Below are 21277 nucleotides of genomic sequence, written 5' to 3' on the forward strand. Positions count from 1 at the left end.
CAATCACCAAGAATTGTTTCATGGTTTCCCTCACCTACCTCATTCTATTCAATCAGTCTATCTTGGATCTATGTTGTATGTTTCACCTCAAGCCACAAACCTCTGCTACACATCCCATGAATCACGCAGTCAACATAAATATTGACTTGTCACCATCTACCTCGCCGACAAATACTTCACAAACACACTACATTGTCCTATGCATGCATTCTTGCCACTTCAACTCCACGTGGTCACTCTGTTGACATCCACCTTTGCTAGGTCATCTGTGTTGGTCTGGATGATCACTGAACAACCTCAGAACTGGGTTCATCTGCTGGTTCACAATCCTTGCCGGTTATATACCCTAACCAATTTTCCATCAACCTTGCACCTTTTTTCTCTTCTGGTGGAAAACCTTCACCGGTCATCACTCTTGCCAAAACACCTCATGCACCTTGTTAGATTTACCAGTGGACATACTTACTGATAACCACCTTGATGACATCATATCATCAACCTTCAATAAACTCCATCTTCAATTCGACAATGTCCTTTGTCTGCAATTGTTCCAACTTTGCCTTCTTCATCATTTGACTAGTTTTCTTCTTAACTGATTTGTCAAGGTGGCAGACTCATTTGTCTAAGTGACAAACCCATCACTCTTCAACTGTCTCGATACCTCATTATGCCTTCTCTGTCAGTCTATTACATATCTTTGATTTCATGCCCTTGGGGTATCTTTGTGATTCACCGGTAGATCCAGTGTGAGCCTTCAATCACCTGCCAGTGGGACTGGATCCTTGTCATCTGCATTCTACATTGAAATAATGTGGCTTCCCTATTTGAGAAACATATCTTCAAATAGGAACATGTGATCCAATTGGGCATATTCACTGTCATTTTCTCTAGAAATGGTGACTATGATATTTAGCCGGTGGGAGTCCTGTTGTTTCAAATCCACAAAGCATATCAGTGGCCTGCACATACTTCTCCTCTAGTGTTGATGTGATTTAGGTAACACTCCCCCTCTTCATCATAATCAACCGCCCAACATCCTGCTCTCTTGTTGGTTGGAAACTATGCTTTGCCAACATGTCACTTACTGATCTGCACTCCTTATGTCTTCAACACAATCACGCTAACTTGTGTACTGGTGAGTCCAATGGCCAATATGTTTAATGCCATTCTCTCCCTTATCAGTAACCTACTAAGCTAGGTGGCATCAAAGACATCACATCTAGTATGCGTCAATGACAGTGTTTCATATACATCTCTTATACGGGTAGCCATCCTATACCGATTAACATTAATGACAACACAATGCCAACATGGATGAGGGTATGCAGGATGTACCCTAGTAGGAGACAATAGACACCCTTAGAGCACAGATAAAGAAGCTCAGGGCACATGTACAGACACTCATTATTGAGAGGGATGGAGTTGTGAGGAGACAACATGATACACAGGGTTTCCTTGATCATATTCAACATGTTGGATTTGGCACTCTCTCAGCTGATACTATTATGGCATTGTACTGGGCTGGGAAGGAGACAACATATTGGTGGTGGAGATATGAGGATCAAGTTTCAGAGAGCCAAAGAGTTGGGAGCTATGTGACTGCTCCTATATCCAACAATGGTGAGGTTATGAGACCTCTTCATAGGAGTAGGGATCAAGGAGCAGGACCATTTGGAGAATCATCTCACCCATGACCACATAAATGAAAAGAGTAGGGTTGTAGTGGTACAAGACAGCCTTGATTTGAGACTTGATCTTATCATGTATTTGTATCATTGAGACATTTGTACTTTATTGATTATAGTGATATCATTATATACTTGGACTTCTTATTGTCCTATGATGATATGCAGACATGGACCCTATATGATGATGATGATTTGTGATTGATTATATACATGCTACTCTATATGATGATGACTTATATGCATTGATTACATAAATTATATATGCAGTGATTAGATGGATGATGTTATGATGATCTTTGTTCATGGATGATTTGATGACGATCTTTCCTTTTCTTTATATTTCATGATGTTCTATCGATGATATGATGATGATCTATATGATGTAATTTGATTTGCTTTACCTATATGAAAATGATTATGGAAAAATGCTTATATATGCAAATGGATGTTATTATGAACATGCATATGATGATATGATGATGGAATGAAATGCTTTTGATTTTTGATTTGATGATCATGGATGTAAATGTTATAATAATAACTTAAATGATATGCTTGATGAGACTCGTGATGGATGCCTATTATAACGTATATGCATATGATAATGAGATAAATATTGCGATGCTTATAAATGTGATATTATGATCGCAATGAGATGCTTGTAATGATATGATAGATGAATCTAAAAGACACAATTAAATGATCTTTAATGGATATAATGAACTAATCATTATTGATGCAAAATGATGATGAACCTAATGCAACTAATAATGACAAATAATCAATGAAATGCAGTAATGAAATGCAAATAATTTATTGTTTGATTGAATAGAAACTAATGAAATGAATGATGATGATTAATATGAAAACCTAATGATTTTAAATATAAATGAACCCAAAATGATCAATGCAAATTGTTTTTGTTTGTCCAAGTATACTCAATCTTTATTTATGACCATTGATCCTTGAATGAAATGGGATGAATTCTTATAATGCAAATGATAAAATGAATGCAAATGATAATGAATCTAAATGATCTATCTAAAATGATATTTCCATTCTTCACATGCTTTCTTGTAAAAGTGTTTGATTTCATCATTGATCTTTTAAATGTTGTAAGAAAATACAAGCAACTTGACATAATGATTCAAGTTGACCTGAGTTCTTCTTAAATGGATTTTGATATAGAAAGTTTATACAAAAAACATGATATAATGAATCAAGCTGACCTGAGTATTTCTTGCAGAATAGACAAGGATTATCCCCTTTCATGCATGACTTAGAAAGCCCTCCATGATCTTTTGCCAATCATATCCTTAGACAAGTACATACCTTAGTAAGAGATAAACCACAAACAAAAAACAAAGAAAATAATCATGCCCCATCATAGCTTCTCTAGTCATGGACATCATCGAGTTTCATAGAGTACATGATTAGCGAAAATCAAGATATAAACACTGGATCTTATGTGTCATTCATATATTCTCATGGTCATTAACTGATATAATCATCTTGATAAATGTTCATTGATAATCCTTCATTACTTGCTGGTTTAAGTATTCATATTCTGAATGTCACAATCCAATTGTTACAAATGTCTTGATCTTTGTTGCTTGTTGTTCATCATTTGTTTCAAAACCCTAAGTGTTTTTAAGTTTTTCTAAATTTTTTGAATGTTTTTTTTAATTTTTAAATATTTAAAAGATTACTTTAGCAAAAGGATTTTAGGATTTTGCCCCCAGCGAAAACAAAATTTATTATGGATGTACGAAACCATGGTGGGATGCAATACAAATATGATTAATTTTGATTAAATCTAAAACAATGACTATGCTAAGTATGTCAAAGATTAATAACTTGTTTGATAAGCTGCATATCTCTTGCTAATGATTTAGAGAAATGGATGTGAAATATAGAATGAATATGTGAGGATAAATAGATGTGATATGATGGATATATGCAATAGGGTAGATATATGCGATAGGATGGATATATGCACAAAGCGATCTCATAGATGGAAGAACCCACTTTTAGATAGCGCTCATTTACCAATTTTTCACCATCTAGATTTATTGCATTTTTTCCATATTTTATTTATTTTTAATTGTTTTACACTGTTTTTGATTTTTCTCTTTTATGCTTTTTAGGGATTTTTGCTGCTTTTATGATTTTTAGGCTTTTTGTTCTTTTTCACTATTTTTGGTACTTTTATGCTGATACTTTTAAGCATAGAATTTCTTCAGATGCATAGTATTGATAGGCTCATCAAACCAATCACCTTCTGACGTAGATGATCTATATGCTCCTAAACCATATGTTGCTACCATGACAAAGGGACCTAACCAGTTTCACTCAAAATTACCTTTCTTTTCTCGATCTTGTTGATTTAGTGGATTTTCTCTTAAGACTAAATCTCCAATCTGGAAAATTCTTGGCTTAACTCTATGGTTATAACTTCTTTCCATTCTCTGTTGATATGCCTTCAAGTGATTTGAATCATTTTGGTGATGCTCCTAAATCAGCTCAAGTTCTTTAAGTCTAGAGACTTGCTACTCTTCTTCTAGAATAGGACCTTTCAAGGATACTTGTAGAGAAGGTATTTCTACTTCTATGGGTAATATGGCTTCTGATCCATAAACTAAGCAATACAGAGTTTCCCCCATTGGTGTGTAGATGCTCATCCTCATGTATGCCCAATGTGTAGGATTTAGTTGAATATGCCATTCTTTACTAGCTTCATTGATTGTTTTCTTGAGGATTTTTAAGATTGTCTTGTTTGATGCCTCAGCTTGACCATTTCCCTATGGATAATATGGTGTAGAAAACCTATGTTGGATATGAAATCACTCACATAGTTCCTTCACTTCTTGATTCTTAAATGGCCTCCCATTATTGGTGATGATGGTCATAGGGACTCCATAGCGATAGATTATATAATTCAAGATGAATGATGATATTTGTTTTCCTATCACCTTTGTCAAAGGCACTGAATCCTAACAGATTCCAAGGTATTCTTAGCAGGATACTAGTCATCTTTAACAGGGTGATGTTCTTAGAAGGAACATGATTATGAGCTCTTAACCGGGCACTCTTTTTCACCGCAGTAAAAGAGATTATGGGTTATCCCCACTATGGTTTTCTCCCTCTAATCGAGGATTTCCACGTATAATTGCTGGTGTTATGTGATGTTTATTTCATGCATATAAATCTCTTTCCTTCAATGTTCTTGTCTTCATGATTAATGCAATGTTTAAAGTTAATTTGAAAATGGTAGTTGCAGACCGGTTAGTTTGAAAGTTTAATTATATATATAAATTGTTTTGAATGATTCAACCCCCCTCCCAGTCACCAGTTAATATCTAACAATTGGTATTAGAGCCTTGGTCCTCTGAAGAAAAAGTGTAACAAATTGAGGAAAATATTATGGAGGAATACTAGAATCAGAAGCAGCTTGATGAAGCTAATGAGATGATTTCTCAATTTATGGAGAGACTAAAAAAATTACTTGCTAAAAGGAAGGAACTCTCTCTACAACTTAATGAGAGTCGGGATATCATATATCAACTCTTTGATCAGAGTGGAAATAAAGAAGTAGAAGAGGCAGTCTTGGAGCTGATGGAAAAGAATAGGAAGTTGACTGAAGAAATCACAAATCTAAAAAGAGAGCATGAAAGTCGGGCCCTGAGAATGATTGAAATATTAGAAGCTATCAGGATAGCAAAAGAAAGAAAGAGAAATGCTAATGAAGCACTATCAAAAGCTGAAAGAGCCAAAAGCCTTGATGAAGAAGCCCTAAGAGAGAATGATGCAATTATCATTGAAAAGGATGAAGAAATTTGAATTCTTACTCAAGAGAATACAATTATGTATGATCATCTGCATGGCAAAACAAAGGAAAATGAGAAGAAGATGAAGGAGGTTGAACAACTCAAAAATGAGTTGAAAGCTACAGATGAGAGAAATTAAAAGCTAAGAAAATTTAATGAAATCTCTGAGAAGATAGATGAACAAATAAAATATCAGAGGAGAACAAAGGAGACAACTGGTCTCGATTACTCAAGTACAGGTCCAATGGAAATTGGAGAATCATCTAATCCCAAGATGATGAAGGATGATCAAAGGAACAAATTAGGAATGAAAGGTATGGAGTTTCCTAAATCCTCTTGCAATTATTGTGGTAAAGTGGATCATATGTCTGATGTCTATAGAAATTCACCGATCAGTCACAAGAAGACATTCACCTTTGATGGTTATCGTTATAACTGTCACAAGTATGGACACACTACTTATGAGTGTAGACCTCGATCAAGTAGAATGTCTAGTAGAAGAAGCTTTAATGAATATTGGTTTACATGAAATAAACATGGACACAAAGATGAAGAATGCATGCTTAATAAAAATGCATCAAGATCTCCATCAAAACTGGTTAGACCTAATAGAAAGAGTAATCAACTCAATGCTACTTGTTCTACTTGTGGCAACTTTGGTCATGTTGCAGCAAATTGTAGGATGAGAATGGATTAGAGAAATAATGCAAGACCATGGAAACAAACTGGTATGCCATGTTTCAATTTCCATAAGAATGGTCATTTGGCCAGAGAGTGTAGGAATTGATCCTACAACCGGTTTGAAGACAAGAACTAGTTTAGCAAGAAGAAAAGGCCAAATGATTTGAAAGGAAAGAAGACAATTGAAGAGGTGAAGAAAGAAATGAAAATGATGTGGACTAAGAAGGAAGAAAGCAAAGAAGAAGAGAAGTAGTCTAAAACTATGTCACCATCCACTGATGATGACAGTTCTTCTTCAAACTAAGCTAACCGATGCTCAGGGGGAGCACTTATTGAAAAATCATGTCTGATTCCCCGTAACCAAAGTGAGGTAACTCTTGTTTGCATTAATTAGATGCAAAAAGGTTGGCATATTGTTTGTAACTCCTCATCAATTGTATTGTTACTAGCAAGGAAGTCACATTGATAAATCATAAGTTTTACCATTTGAGATCATAAAACTTAACCATTGTATGTGCACCGAACAACTTAACAAATAAATAAGAAAATAAAAGCTCATTTTGTCTATCTTGCTTTCATTTGTGCATTGGTGAGGTCCTAGTGAAATCAAAGGTTTTCTAAATCTGTCAAGTGCATTTTGTGCAAAGAGTTTGGAAATCAAACCGTGAAGTTTTGGTGATCGGAAGCCCTAGCAGAAATGATAGAAGAAATTAATCTATAAATTCTATTCAAATTCATCATGGCAGCTTCCATGTCAACTCCTGTGTTGGTTGAGATAGTTAAGAAACCACAACCAGAATTCAAGATGCATTCTATGAAGGCTGGAGAGATCGATATGACTAGTGCCCTATCATTTGTGCCCTCCGGTGTGTTATTGGTTGAGGATGTTTGTTCCTTCATCCACTGCAAGCTTGAAGATCTCGGAGACAAATTCATTCAAGATGAATTCAAAGGTTTCTGCAACAATGGTCTATTGAAGGCAGAACATATGCATTTGAAGACCAAGGGTTTGTCGTATGCTATTGATATTCCAAATCAATTCCATGCCAATTAGATCAGGTATGTGCTAAATAGAGTGCATGATCAATTTCTGTGGTTGGAAGCTGAAGTGCCAATCAAAATCACAAAGGATGTGATCCAAAGAGTAACAAGGTTCAGCAAAACAAACAAAGCACAAACCATCAGGAAAATATCATCTGGTGAGGTCAATTGGTTGACTCAATCCCGATATAACAAGAGATCAATGATAATCACTCATATTGAGGATGCAAAAGTAAGGTTTGCATCTGCAGTGATAGCTTATAGAGTATACCAATCAACCCGCATGAACAGTGTGTCGAGCGGTTCTATCCATGCAGCTTATGGGATCATCAAAGAGGATGCAACATATGACATTTGTGAGATGATAAGGATTCAATTCCTAGTAAACATGGACTAAATTAAGAAGGAGAAAAAACAATCATTTGATTATGGTTCAATACTGGTATGTATCTTCTTCTATGTGCAAAATTTCTTTCCTAGTAAGGGAAATGTAGTGTGGTCTACAGATAAACCTTTCATAGTTCAGATAGGTGAAATGATTAGAGACTTAGGTGATAAGTTTGGAGAGACAATGTGGGGTTATTTTGAAGAATTCCAAACTAGAATGCATCAAAGAGAAAGGATCCCAACCAATATAGTTCAAAAGTACAAGGACACTATTTGTTTTCTTGTTGACACTGATTGTTGCATTATTCAAGTGGTTGAAACTAGAAATTTCTGGGTACCCGCTATGGGTTATGAGATTGGGGCAGACATTGCCAAAATATATGCAAAATGGTTACTATCTAAACCGGTAGATAGAAAAGCTAAGAGATTTTAAACTTATGAGGAGGGAAGCTCCAAAATTAAGAAGGAACTCAAAGAGCCTATCATTCAAAAGAAAGTTAGGAAAATGATTGACACATTGGACAATAAATATGGAGGTGAAGTATCCGGTGCCACTTCTTCCACCAGTACAAGTGACCAAACATGGGCAAAATTAAGCAAAAATGAAGAGAAAATAGAAGAGAAGAACAAAATGTCCAAGACAAGATCCAAGGGTGCTACATCCAGCAAACTAACATCATATATGAAAGAAAATAATTCAAATACTCGTACATCTTCCCAAGGTAGAGGTGGACTGGTAGGAGTCACATATGCAAGAAATGAAAATAATGAAAGGAAAATTGACACAAAGGCTAAGAAGAAGCCCAAGAAAGATGAAAAGGAGGATGATAACTCTGACACCCAATCTAATGTGGTAATTAAAGAAGTCAAAAGAAGTGGTAGGAATGTAGCTCCAACTACTGATGAATTGGTCCATGGGATCAAAGAGTATGGAGGTTTAGCTGGTGTTGGGAGAAAGTATCCCCTTTTCAACAAGGAAGACAAAAGAAAAATTGAAGATGCACTCATTTGGAACTTACATAATTTTTCTAGAACTCCCAGTGAACTACATGGAATAATTCCATCAGATTTACAAAATCTCATTGAACGCAGATGGAAAACTACCTTGACAATTGAGAAGGAACACATAATAAAGGCACTCATGGAAGTGCAACATGAATTGGATTATAATCAAGCAACTTTAGTGGCCAAAGCATGTGTACAATATTTCAAAATAAGGAACATAACATGGACAATTGCCATAGGAGACATTCAATGTGTGTATGATGAGGGTGTTGACATGTGGAAAACAATTTTGAGCCACCAAAAGGAATATGAGGAGGAAATAATAAAAGAAGTGAAACAAGGACAAGATATAGCTGCTGAAGAAAAGAGCAAAGGAAAAGACAAGGACACCACTAATGGGTTTGATGAATTTATAGTTGAAGATATCATAGGTGATGTTGTATTTGATATTCCTAATCTAACAAAGGATGCAGAACCACTGGGTGAACAAAAATTAACTGTTGAAACTATTGATATTGATGACACAATGACAAAGGAAACCAATCAAGCTAAGCATCCTAGAGATGATGAAGTTACAATTGAGGACATCCCTTATGAGGAAAAAACTCAAAGGCATTTGGTGACAATAAATATTCCCACAACACACCCTACTAGAAATGAACCTCATTTTCCAGAAAAAGGTGTAGAGGAAGAAAAACCCAAGATGATAGATTCATCAATACCATATGTTGAAGAAACAAAGGAGAAGGAAATAGAAAAGAAGGAAGCAAAAAAGAATAACAAAGAGATGAAGGAAATAAAGGAAAATAAAATAGAAAGGAAGGAAACAAGAACAACCGATATTGGTCCAGGGGAGACCAAGGAACTGGAACAAGAGAAGAAGATAGAAGATTCTTCATCCAGTCAGCATAAAGGTGGTCAGAAAATAGTGGTGGACACTCCTTCAATAAAGAGGAAGTTAGTTTTAGAAAAGGAATCTGAGAAAAAGAAAGGTAAACTCCCCACCTCAACCACCTCTAAGGTAGGAGCTAAATAAGAAGAAGAAGAAATAGAGGAGGAAGAAGGGGAAGACTCAGTAATTGATATCAAAAAGATGACCCCCAAACAGTTAATAAAAGTTTCAGAAAAATTGAGAATTCAAGTTGAAAAGGCAAAACTTAAAGCAAAGAAAAAGAAGGCAAGAATTATTAATACTACATAGATAATCTTATTTGATCTCATTCTTGATATTCCTATTGATGAGAATGCACCTATCATCGATCAATTGGGCACTCTAGTCAAAGCAATTGGTTCAAAGGCAATCGATTTGGAGAAGGTTGCAGCAAGGAAGTATGAAACCAAAAGAGGTGAGAAATTAATGGAACAAATATCAGTTAAAATTTTTTCTCTCTACCAACACTGAAGAGGTGAAATCAATCTTAAAGGAAGTTGGCCAATTATTTGTCAGATTCTCAAACTTCCCTGATTTCATCAAAGATCTTGAAGACAAAAGACTAAAGACTAAAAAGGAAATTCAAGATTTGCTAGGTTCTTTTGATCCTCTTACAAGCTCAGTAGCAACTTTCAGTGGAAAAGTCAAATAGTTGACTCATGAAATCAACAAGCTAAAAGAGGAATGGGATAAACAAGCTCTAAACTTGCTAGAGATACAGTGTTATCTTGTCCCTTTCATTGATTTATTGCAAGGCAATGTGAAACAAGAAGAAGGCCTCATCAGTTCACCTGATTGAAAGATAGTGGATGAGATGGAGGATTTTGTCACATACCTGCATGGACAAATTATCTTTGTGAAATAGGTGAAGCCTACATGGAAATCTTCTTTGGAGGCTTGTAAGGTCAATTTCAAATAAATTTTTGACTTACTCTCATAAATTATTTTGTATACCTTGATTCCTTTATTCTTTGTCATTATTGCAAAAAGGGGGAGAATGAATGTATAGTAAATTGGACATATAAGGAGGAAGGACTATAGAGACAATGTATATCGGTAGTAGTACCATTAGAGAGGCAGAGTAGTACTGGTAGAGTGGCAGAGTAGTACTGGTAGAAAAGGCAGTACCGACAGAGAAGGCTGAGAACAAGGGGAGAATTAACAGGAATAGAAGATATTAGAACAGGGGGAGGTCTAGTTCATTCCAGCTAGATGTTTAGCCACCAATATCAAAGGGGGAGATTGTTGGCATCATTGTGGGCATGATGAAGTTTGAGGTACTTAAGATGTTGTTATTGATGGCAATACCAGTTCTAATATCATCATAACTGATCAGAAAAGGATTATAGTGGATTGGTAAGGAATAGGGGACTAAAAGCTTCCACTGGTGAGCAAAGACCACTTTATAGGAAGCAACCGGTAGTTGAGTTGAGTCAAGAAGGTTCGACAATATAAATAAATCAACCGGTAGAAGATCACAATGGTGAATTGTAGATCTGATCAATTTAGAAAGAGCCAGTTGAAGTCAGAGTGCTTGCTAGAGAACAGTGAGATTTGTTTCATGAACGGTTAGTCCCACCAGTATAATTAGCGAGATTTGAGGAATGAACAAATTGGTGAATAGAATGATTTTTTTGAGTTTGAGTTTTGGAGGGAAAGTTCACACCAAGATTGAAGACAACTATAGACATGTTTTTGACCTTGAATTTGAAGTGTTTATGGAGTTGTTAGTGGATTAAGGTTGAAAATAAGAGTAAGGTGAAGAATAAGTGAATTGTAGACGGGTTCCTCATGAATTGATGAAGTCATGACCAAGCAGATATTGAAGTAGATACAAAATGGATCTATTTGACAAAAGGGTGTCATCATCAGATCAATGATTTATTGTTGTCTAATAATTACAGCAGATTAAATCCCTTAACAGGGTGAACCTTAATCAGTTCTGTTTGTAAAATCCCCTAAAAGGGTCACTCCATAGAGGAAGTGTAAAATCCTTTTTCAAGGTGAATCCTACTAGATTCCAAGGTATTCTTAATAGGATACTAGTCATTGTAAATAGGGTGATGTTCTTAGAAGGAACAAGATTGTAAGCTCTTAACCAGGCACTCTTTTTCACTGTAGTAAAAGAGATTGTGGGTTATCCCCACTGTGGTTTTCTCCTTTTAACCGAGGGTTTCCACATATAATTGTTGGTGTTATGTGATGTTTATTTTATGCATGCAAATTTCTTTCCTTCAATATTCTTATCTTCATGATTAATGCAATGTTTAAAGTTAATTTGAAAATGGTAGTTGCAGATTGTTTCATTTGAAAGTTTAATCATATATATAAACTATTTTGACTGATTCACCCCCTTTCTCAGTCACTAGTTAATATCTAATAATTGGTAACGGAGGCTTGGTCCTATGAAGAAAAAATTTAATAGCTTGAGGAAAAGATAATTGAGGAATACTAATATTAGAAGCAACTTGATGAAGTTAATGAGATGATTGCTCAGCTAAAGGAGAGACTAAAAAATCACTTGCTAAAATGAAGGAACTCTCTCTACAACTTAATGAGAGTCAGGATATCATAGATCAACTCTTTGACCAGAGTGGACCTGAAGAAGTAGAAGACTAGGCAGTCTCAGAGCTGATGGAAAAGAACAAGAAGCTGACTGAAGAAATCACAAATCTAAAAAGAGAGCATAAAAGTCAGGCCTTGAGAATGACTGAAATACTAGAAGCCAACATGATAGCACAAGAAAGAAACATAAATACAGTTGAAGCACTGTCAAAAGATGAAAGAGATAAAAGGCTTGTTGAAGAATCCCTAAGAGGGAATGATGCAATAATCAATCAAAAGGATGAATAAATTTAAATTCTTACTCAAGAGAATATAGTTATGTATGAGCATCTGCATGAAAAAACAAAGGAAAATGAGAAGATGATGAAGGAGATTGAACAACTCAAAAATGAGTTAAAAGCTGCAGATGAGAGAAATGAAACGATGAGAAAATTTAATGAAAGCTCTGAGAAGATAGATGAACAATTAAAAGCTCAGAGGAAAACAAAGGAGACAACTGGTCTTGGTTACTTTGGTACATGTCCAATGGAAATCGAAGAATCATCTAATCCCAAGAGGATGAAGGATGATAAAAGGAAAAAATTAGGAATGAAAGGTATGAAGTTTTTGAAATCCTCTTGCAATTATTGTGGTAAACCGGGTCATAAGTCTTATGTCTGTAGAAATCGATCGGTCGGTCACAAGAAGCCATTCACCTTTGATGGTTATTGATATAACTATCACAAGTATGGACACACTGCTTATGAGTGTAGACCTCGATCAAGTAGCATGTCTAGTAGAAGAAGATTTAATGGATATTGATTTACATGCAATAAATATGGACACAAAGCTAAACAATACATGTTCAAGAAAAATGCATCAAGATCTCCATCCAGACCAGTTAGCCCTAATAGAAAGAGTAATCAGCTCAATGCTACCTGTTCTACTTGTGGCAACTTTGGTCATGTTGTAGTGAATTGTGGGATAAAAATGGATCAAAGAAATAATGCAAGACCATGGAAAACAACTGGTATGACATGCTTCAACTACCATAAGATCGGTCATTTGGCCAGAGAGCGCATGAACCAATCCTACAATTGGTCTGAAGATGAGGAACCAGTTTAGCTAGAAGAAAGGGCCAAATGATTTGAAAGGAAAGAAGATAGTTGAAGAGGTGAAGAATGAAATGAAAAGGATGTGGAATAAGAAGGAAGAAAGAAAAGAAGAGAAGCAGTCTGATACTAAGTCATCATCCACCGGTGATGACAATTCTTCTTCAAACTAAGCAAACCCATGCTCACGAGGAGAACTTATTGAAAAATCATGCCTGATTCCCCATAAATAAAGTGAGGTAACTCTTATTTGCATTACTTAGATGTGGAAAAGTTGGCATATTGTTTGTAACTCATCATTGTTTGTATTATTACCAGCAAGGAAGTGACACCAGTAAACCATTGGTTATTACCATTTGAGATCATACAACTTAACCGGTGTATGTGCACCAAATAACTTAACAAATGAATAAGGAAATAAAATCTCATTTTGTCTATCATACTTTAATTTGTGCATTCGTGAGCTCCTAGTGCCATCAAAGATTTTCTAAATCTATCAAGTGCATTTTGTGCAAAGAGAGTTTGGAGATCAAGTTGTGAAGTTTCGGTGATCATAAGCCCTAGTAGAAATGGTAGAAGAAATAAATCTCTAAATTCTATTCAAATTCATCATGGAAACTTCTGTGTCGACTCCTGTGTTGGTTGAGGTAGTTAAAGAACCACAACCTGAATTCAAGCTGCATCATATGATTGCTAGAGAGATTGATATGACTTGTGCCCTACCATTTGTGCTCTCCAGTGTGTTACTAGTTGAAGATATTTGTTCCTTCATCCACTACAAGCTTGAAGATCTTGGAGAGAAATTCATTCAAGATAAATTCAAAGGATTCTGTGATAATGGTCTAATGAAGGAAGACCATATGCATCTGAAGACCAAGGGTTTATCATATGTTGTTGATATTCCAAACCAATTCCATGTTGATTGGATCAGGTATGTGCTAAGTAGAGTATATGACCAGTTTCTATGGTTGGAAGATGAAGCACAAATCAAAATTAGAAAGGATGTGATCCAACGAGTAATAGGGTTCAACAAAATGGGCAAAGCACTAACCCTAAGGACAATATCCTCCAGTGAGGTCACTAGGTTGACTCAATCTTGATATGAGAAGAGAGAAATGATAGTCACTCACATTGAGGATGCAAAAGTAAGGTTTGCATATACAGTGATAGCTTATAGAGTGTACCAATCAAGCTGCATCAATAGTGTGCCAAGCGGTGCTATCCATGCAGCTTACCAAATCATCAAAGAGGATGCAACATACGACATTTGTTAGATGATAAAGAGTCAATTCCTGGTGAACATGGACTGAATTAAGAAGGACAAAAATAAATCATTCAAGTATGGTTCAATACTGGTATTTATCTTCTTCTATGTGCAAAATATCTTTCCTGGTAAGGGAAATGTAGTGTGGTCTACAGATAAACCTATCATAGTTCAGATAGGTGAAATGATTAGAGACTTAGGTGATTAGTTTGGAGAGAAAATGTGGGGTTATTTTAAGGAATTCCAAACTAGAATGCATCAAGAGAAAGAATCTCAACCAATATAGTTCAAAAGTACAAGGACACTATTTGCTTTCTTGTTGATACTGATTGTTGCATTATTCAATTGATTGAACCTAGAAATTTTTGGGTACCTGCTATGGGTTATGAGATCAGGGCAGATATTGCAAAAATATATGCAAACATATTACTATCTAAACTGGTAGACATAAAAGCTAAGAGATTTAGAACTTATGAGGAGGAAAGATCCAAATCTAAGAAGTAACTCAAAGAGCCTATCATTCAAAAGAAACTTAGGAAAATTATGACACCTTAGACAAGAAATGTGGAGGTGAAGCATCTAGTGCCACTACTTCCACTGATAAAATAGAGCAAACAGGGGCAAAATAAAGCAAAAAATGTAGAGGAAATAGAAGAAAAGAAGAAAATGTCCAAGACAAGATCCAAGGGTGCTGCATCCAACAAACCAACATCATATATGAAAGAAAAGGACTCACATACTCCTACATCTTCCCAAGGTAGAGGTGGACCGGTAGGAATCACATATGTAGGAAATAAAAAGAATAAAAGGACAATTGACACAAAGGCTAAGAATAATCCCAAGAAAGATGAAAAGGAGGATGATAACTCTAACACCCAATCTGATGTGGTAAGTAAAGAAGTTAGAAGAAGTGGTAGGAATGTACCTCCAATTGTTGATGAATTGGTCCATGGGATCAAAGAGTATGGAGGTTTAGCTAGAGTTGGGAGAAAGAATCCCCTTTGAAATGAGGAAGACAAAAGAAAAATTGAAGACTCTCTCATCTGGAACTTACATAATTTTTGTAGAACACCCAGGGAATTACATGGTATAATTCCATCAGATTTACAAAATCTCATTGAAAGGAGATGGAAAACTGCCTTGACAATTGAGAAGGAACACAAAATAAAGACACTCATGGAAGTGCAACATGAATTGGATTATAATCAAACAACTTTAGTGGTCGAAGCATGTGTACAACATTTCAAAATAAGGAACAAAACACAGAGAGTGGACATAGGAGACATTCAAGGTGTGCATGATGAGGGCGTTGACATGTGGAAAACAATTTTGAGCCAACAAAATGAAGCTGAGGAGGAAATAGAAAGAGAAGTGAAACAAGGACAAGATATAATGCTCGAGAAAAGAGCAAAGGAAAACAAAAGGACACCACTGATGGGTTTGATGAATTTACATTTGAAGATATCATAGGTGATGTTGTGTCAGATATTCCTAATCTAATAAAGGATGCAGAACCACCAGTTGAACAAAAATTAACTGTTGAAACTATTAATATTGATCATACACCGGCAAAGGAAACTGATCAAACTAAGCATCCTGAAGATGATGAAGTTACTATTGAGGACATCCCTTATGAGGAAAACCCTCAAAGCCATCTGGTGACAATAATATTCCCACAACACACCTTATTGTAAATGAACCTCATTTGCTAGAAAAAGGTGCAGAGGGAGAAAACCCCAAGATGATAGATTCATCAATATCATCTGTTGAATAAATAGAGGAGAAGAAACAAGAAAAGAAGTGGAAAAGAAGAATGAAGAGATGAATGAAATAGAGGAAAAGAAAATAGAAAGGAAGGAAATAGGAACAACCGATATTGGTCCAGGGGAGACCAAGGAATTGAAACAAGAGAAAAAGATAGAAGATTATTCATACAGTCAACCTAAAGGTGGTCTAGAAAATAGTGGTGCACACTCTTGTGGTAAGGAGGAAGTTAGTTTTAGAAAAGGAAACTGATAAAAAGAAAGCTAAACTCCCCACCTCAGCTAGCTCTGAGGTAGAAGATGAAGAAGAACAAGAAGAAATAGAGGAGGAAGAAGGGGAAGACTCAGTAATTAATATCAAGAAGATGACCCCCAAATAGTTAAAAAAAGTTTCAAAAAAATTAAGAATTCAAGCTGAAAAGGCAAAACTTAAAGAAAAGAAAAAGAAGGCAAGAATTCTTAATACTGCAAAGACAATCTTATCTGATCTCATTCCTGATATTGATGTTGATGATAATGCACCTATCATCGATCAATTGGGCACTCTTGTCAAAGCAATCTGTTCAGAGGTACCCGATTTGGAGAAGGTTGCAGCAAGGCAGTATGAGACTAGAAGAGGTGAGCAATTAATGGAAAAAATATCAGTTGAAAAAGTTGCTCTCTCTACCTGCATTGAAGAGGTGAATCAATCTTAAAGAAAGTTGGCCAATTATTGGTCAAATTCTCAAACTTCCCTGATTTTATCAAAGATCTTGAAGACAAAAGAACAAAGACTCAAAAGGAAATTCAAGATTTGCTAGGTTCTTTTGATCCTCTTACAAGCTCAATAGAAAGTTTTAGTGGAAAAGTCAAATAGTTGACTCATGAAATCAACAAGCTGAAAGAGGAACATGACAAACGATCTCTAAACCTACTAGAGATACAATGCTATCTTGCCCCTTTCATTGATTTATTGCAAGGCAATGTGAAACAAGCAGAAGGCCTCATCAGTTGACCTGACTGCAAGACATTGGATGACATGGAGGATTTTATCACATACCTACATGGACAAATTCTCACTATGAAATAGGTGAAGCCTACATGGGAATCTTCTTTGGAGGCTACTATGGTCAATTTCAAAGAAATTTTTGACTTACTCAAATAAATTATTTTGTATACTTTGATTCCTTTATTTTTTGTCATGTTGGAATACAATGAATCCAAAAACACTGAGAGGGGGGCGGGTAAATCAGTGTTCTGTTCGTAAAACAAGATTTTAACTTCTTATAACATACACATATAAACCAATAAATGAAGAAACATATAACATGAAGTAAATAAACTAGCCACATGAATGAACACCATAACACACATAATTTTATACGTGGAAAACCTCAAAGAGGAAAAAAGACTGTGAGATTTGTAACCCACAATATCAATTCACTAGCCATATGAAATATATTACATAGCATGGAGGCTTGCACATGCAGGAAGGCACACTGCTCAACACAAAAGAGTTGCACTGACTACAAGCTTTAGCTGAGATAAAATAGTAATGATGAATTGACAAAATGCATCTGCAATGCCAAAAAGAGTTTTAGTTATAGCTCTACTCTGTACTAGTTCATAAACCCTAAACCCTTTTACTAGTATCTCCCTTCCTCCAAGAATGCTTTACAAACCATCTACAGATCATTGCATGATATTACTTTCACATACAAATGACCTACATACATATCCTTTGCATCATTTTATTCTACTACCTTGTCATATATCAAAATGACCTAACAGACTAACTTATATACCCTCTACAAACAATATACCTTATGTTGTCTTACAATACATTACAAAAGATATTCAATGTTGGCCCTATACAATAATTACAAAATAATTTTACAAATAAAACTTTTTAGATCCCAGACTGATGTTGGCTTCACTAAAGTGCTAGATGTCGGTGCTGGTGATGACCCTAAATACTCCATCAATGACAACATATGAATCCAATGAGTGTCAATTTCCAAAAATCTCCCCCTTTTGCATTGATGGCAACACTCATGTGAAAAATGGATTCCTTGTTAGTTCAACTAAAACATGCTCCCCCTGAGTTGATTGACTATGTTTTCAATATACTCTCTGTCTGATATCCTCCCCCTAGGATTATATACATATTTTTCACATACATATACTCCCCCTTTGGCATCAATTCCAAAGACTGGTGAATGAATTGAAAGAATAATTACAGATTACTTTATTGGAGCTTGACCAATTTCAAGATTTTTGAATAAGATTTCTCTAGTAGCTATATATAGGTATCCTAGCTAGTTTTGAATGTTTCTGATATGGATACAAGTCCACTCAATAAATGTGCAAGTGTTTCTTTCTCAGGACTTTACAAGCATATCCATGTATTCCCTCTTATGTACACCAAGTGAATCCAATCTTGGACTCACCAAACCTCTGAGACTCCTTACTCTCTGAATAATCTTGTCTCTTTACTTTTCAAAAGCAAAAATTTGGTTCTCCAAAGTCAAAATTTGTCCATCAATGGATGTTGTAAGTGAAGATAGTCCATCAAAAGAATTTGCAATATTAGAAATCTTTTCTTGTAACTCCTTTATCCTCTTATTTACATTTGTTGTAAGAATCTCTATATTATAACAGACCCTATAGATGTTAGTACTGTATTTCAGTGAATTTTCAATAAGTATAAGTTTCTCTTCAACCTTCCTCTTCTCTATCTAAATAATCTGGTCAAAAGTGGCTTTCTTAGCCAAAGTAAATCTTTCAAGTGCTTGCCGATCAGAAATCTACTGTAACGATTGAAATTTTTTAGATATGAGCTCTGTCAATACCTTAAGCTTGTCGGAAGGGCTTGCTTCATTTTCAATCACACAATCAAGAATCAATCTGTGCAAAGTTGTTATTGACTGATCTATTATTCCTTTGTCTACAGATCCCTCCTTCATTAGCTTTTGAGTAGCCATCATCATTATCTCTATGGGACTCATATCTATGATTGATTTCTTCTCAACTTGAGAAGTGTCAATTGGCAAAAGTTTTGTTGGAGAATCAACTGTCGATATGGTATTGGGTGTCTTATTAGTCTCCTTTTCCTTATCCTCTCTTAGTGTATCTCTTTTCTCATCCTCTTTTGCACTGGTGGCTTCGCCCCTTGGTGCAATATCAGTTACTGTTGGTGGAGTATTATCCACAATATTATCAGTATCCTGTTTAGTACCTATATTACCTTGCTCAGATTGTACAAATGTTGTCGATGTCTGTTTAGTTTGTACACTTATCAATTTTAGGATTATCTACCAGTTCATTCAAAATTTGATCTGAATTTCCCAAAATTCCTTTCCCTTTAGATTTGTTTGGAATGGTGGGAGTTGTTGCCCTAGAAAATTCTTCTTGAGAAGTAAGAAAATTAGGATTCTTTTGGAAGAATTTATCCCAACCATCTCTGGTCTCATTTATTATTTCATTGACTCTACCCATCATTAAGCTTATTTGTCAGGGTTTGCTGCTAAAGATTGTTCTATTTGCGACTTCTATACATCTTTTCATTTCCTCATTATTTATAGAACCACACATACTAAAAAGTTCAACTTCTTTCATCTCTTTGTCCCTCTTGATTGCATCTAATCTCCTTGCATCTAACTTATTATACAATGATAAAGGATTTTCCTTCAAAATCTCTACCAAAGCCTTCTTATATGTCTAGATGTAACAAAATTGCTTCTTCCATTTCATTTTTCTCATTATCATCTAAATCTTCATAGAAATTTGATACATTCTTCAAAATTCCATCTTTAGTTACCTCATCTATCAATTCTACACAAGTCATTAGGGGGGTGATGGTAACATTACCAGATTCAATTGCTTCATCTATCACACTCTTACTCTTCTTCTTGCTGGGGGTTGTAGGAGAAGATGGAGAAGGCTTCCTCTTCTGAGTAGGTTTCCTTGTCAGAGGTGTGGACATTGTTGTCACCTTTCTTACTAGCTTCCTCCTTGGTTCCACCTTCTTCTCTTCTACCAGAGGCTTGTCAACTTTCTTCCTCTATACCCTTTTGAATGAAAGAGGTTGACTATCCTCTGCATCAGAGTCAAAAGTGATAGGAGATATGAAATTTGCTGGCCTCTTTACCTCAGGATCACTTTTCACTATAGTTGTTTCAGCTGCCATTGCTGGTTGATCTACTAGTTTAGATCCAGAACCTAGTTTTGTATCTATCCTTTGAATTACATTTTGAATGAAGACAAACATTTTATCTATTTTATTTTCCCTCCTTTTCTTATTGAAGCCAATTTTAACTTCAAAAGCCTTCTCCTCTGTAGTACCAAAGTGTTCAGCCTTATCATCCAAAGGAGCATGAATCAACATTTTAGCATATAGTTCCAAGATGATGTCATCAATTTCATAACCCAATTCAGTGACCCATATTGTTCTAGGTTCCACTACTTCCATGAGTGTCTCATCTATTTTTTACCATAAAGTAGATATCAGTGGAGTATTTCTCCACAATTTGTTTGGAGATTCTCTCCCTCAATCTCATGTTCTCTTGAAATTTTTTAAAGAAGCCCCAAAGCTTCTCATCCCTGTTACTGCCAAAACTGGTGATTGCATCTTTAATATGCATACCTACTGGTATGTCATGAGCCCAACATTTCTTTCCCAAACCCAGTAGCTCATTCATGAAATATAACATCAAGAAGACAATAAGATTGCCAAACCAGAATGTTCCTTTCTTAACACCTTTGATCTTGCCAATATTTAACATTAATTCACTTCCTAACCATTCACACAAATCATACTTTCCATTATTCTTTATCATTTGATATGAAACATGGATATAGGACCTGGCAACAAAGTTCAATCGACTTGATTGAGTTACCTTGTAGCCGATGATCATGCTGGAAAATTTCACATCTGTATCTTTAATGGTGCTTATCCTCATCGACCTTCCATCATGGGTTGTGTCGGAAAGCTTTTCAACCTCAATGTTGGAGATCTTCTTCCTAGGTTCCTGTCCAACTTTGGGTAAGTCGGTG

Source organism: Cryptomeria japonica, chromosome 7, assembly GCF_030272615.1.
Source record: "Cryptomeria japonica chromosome 7, Sugi_1.0, whole genome shotgun sequence".
Classification (NCBI taxonomy): Eukaryota; Viridiplantae; Streptophyta; class Pinopsida; order Cupressales; family Cupressaceae; genus Cryptomeria; species Cryptomeria japonica.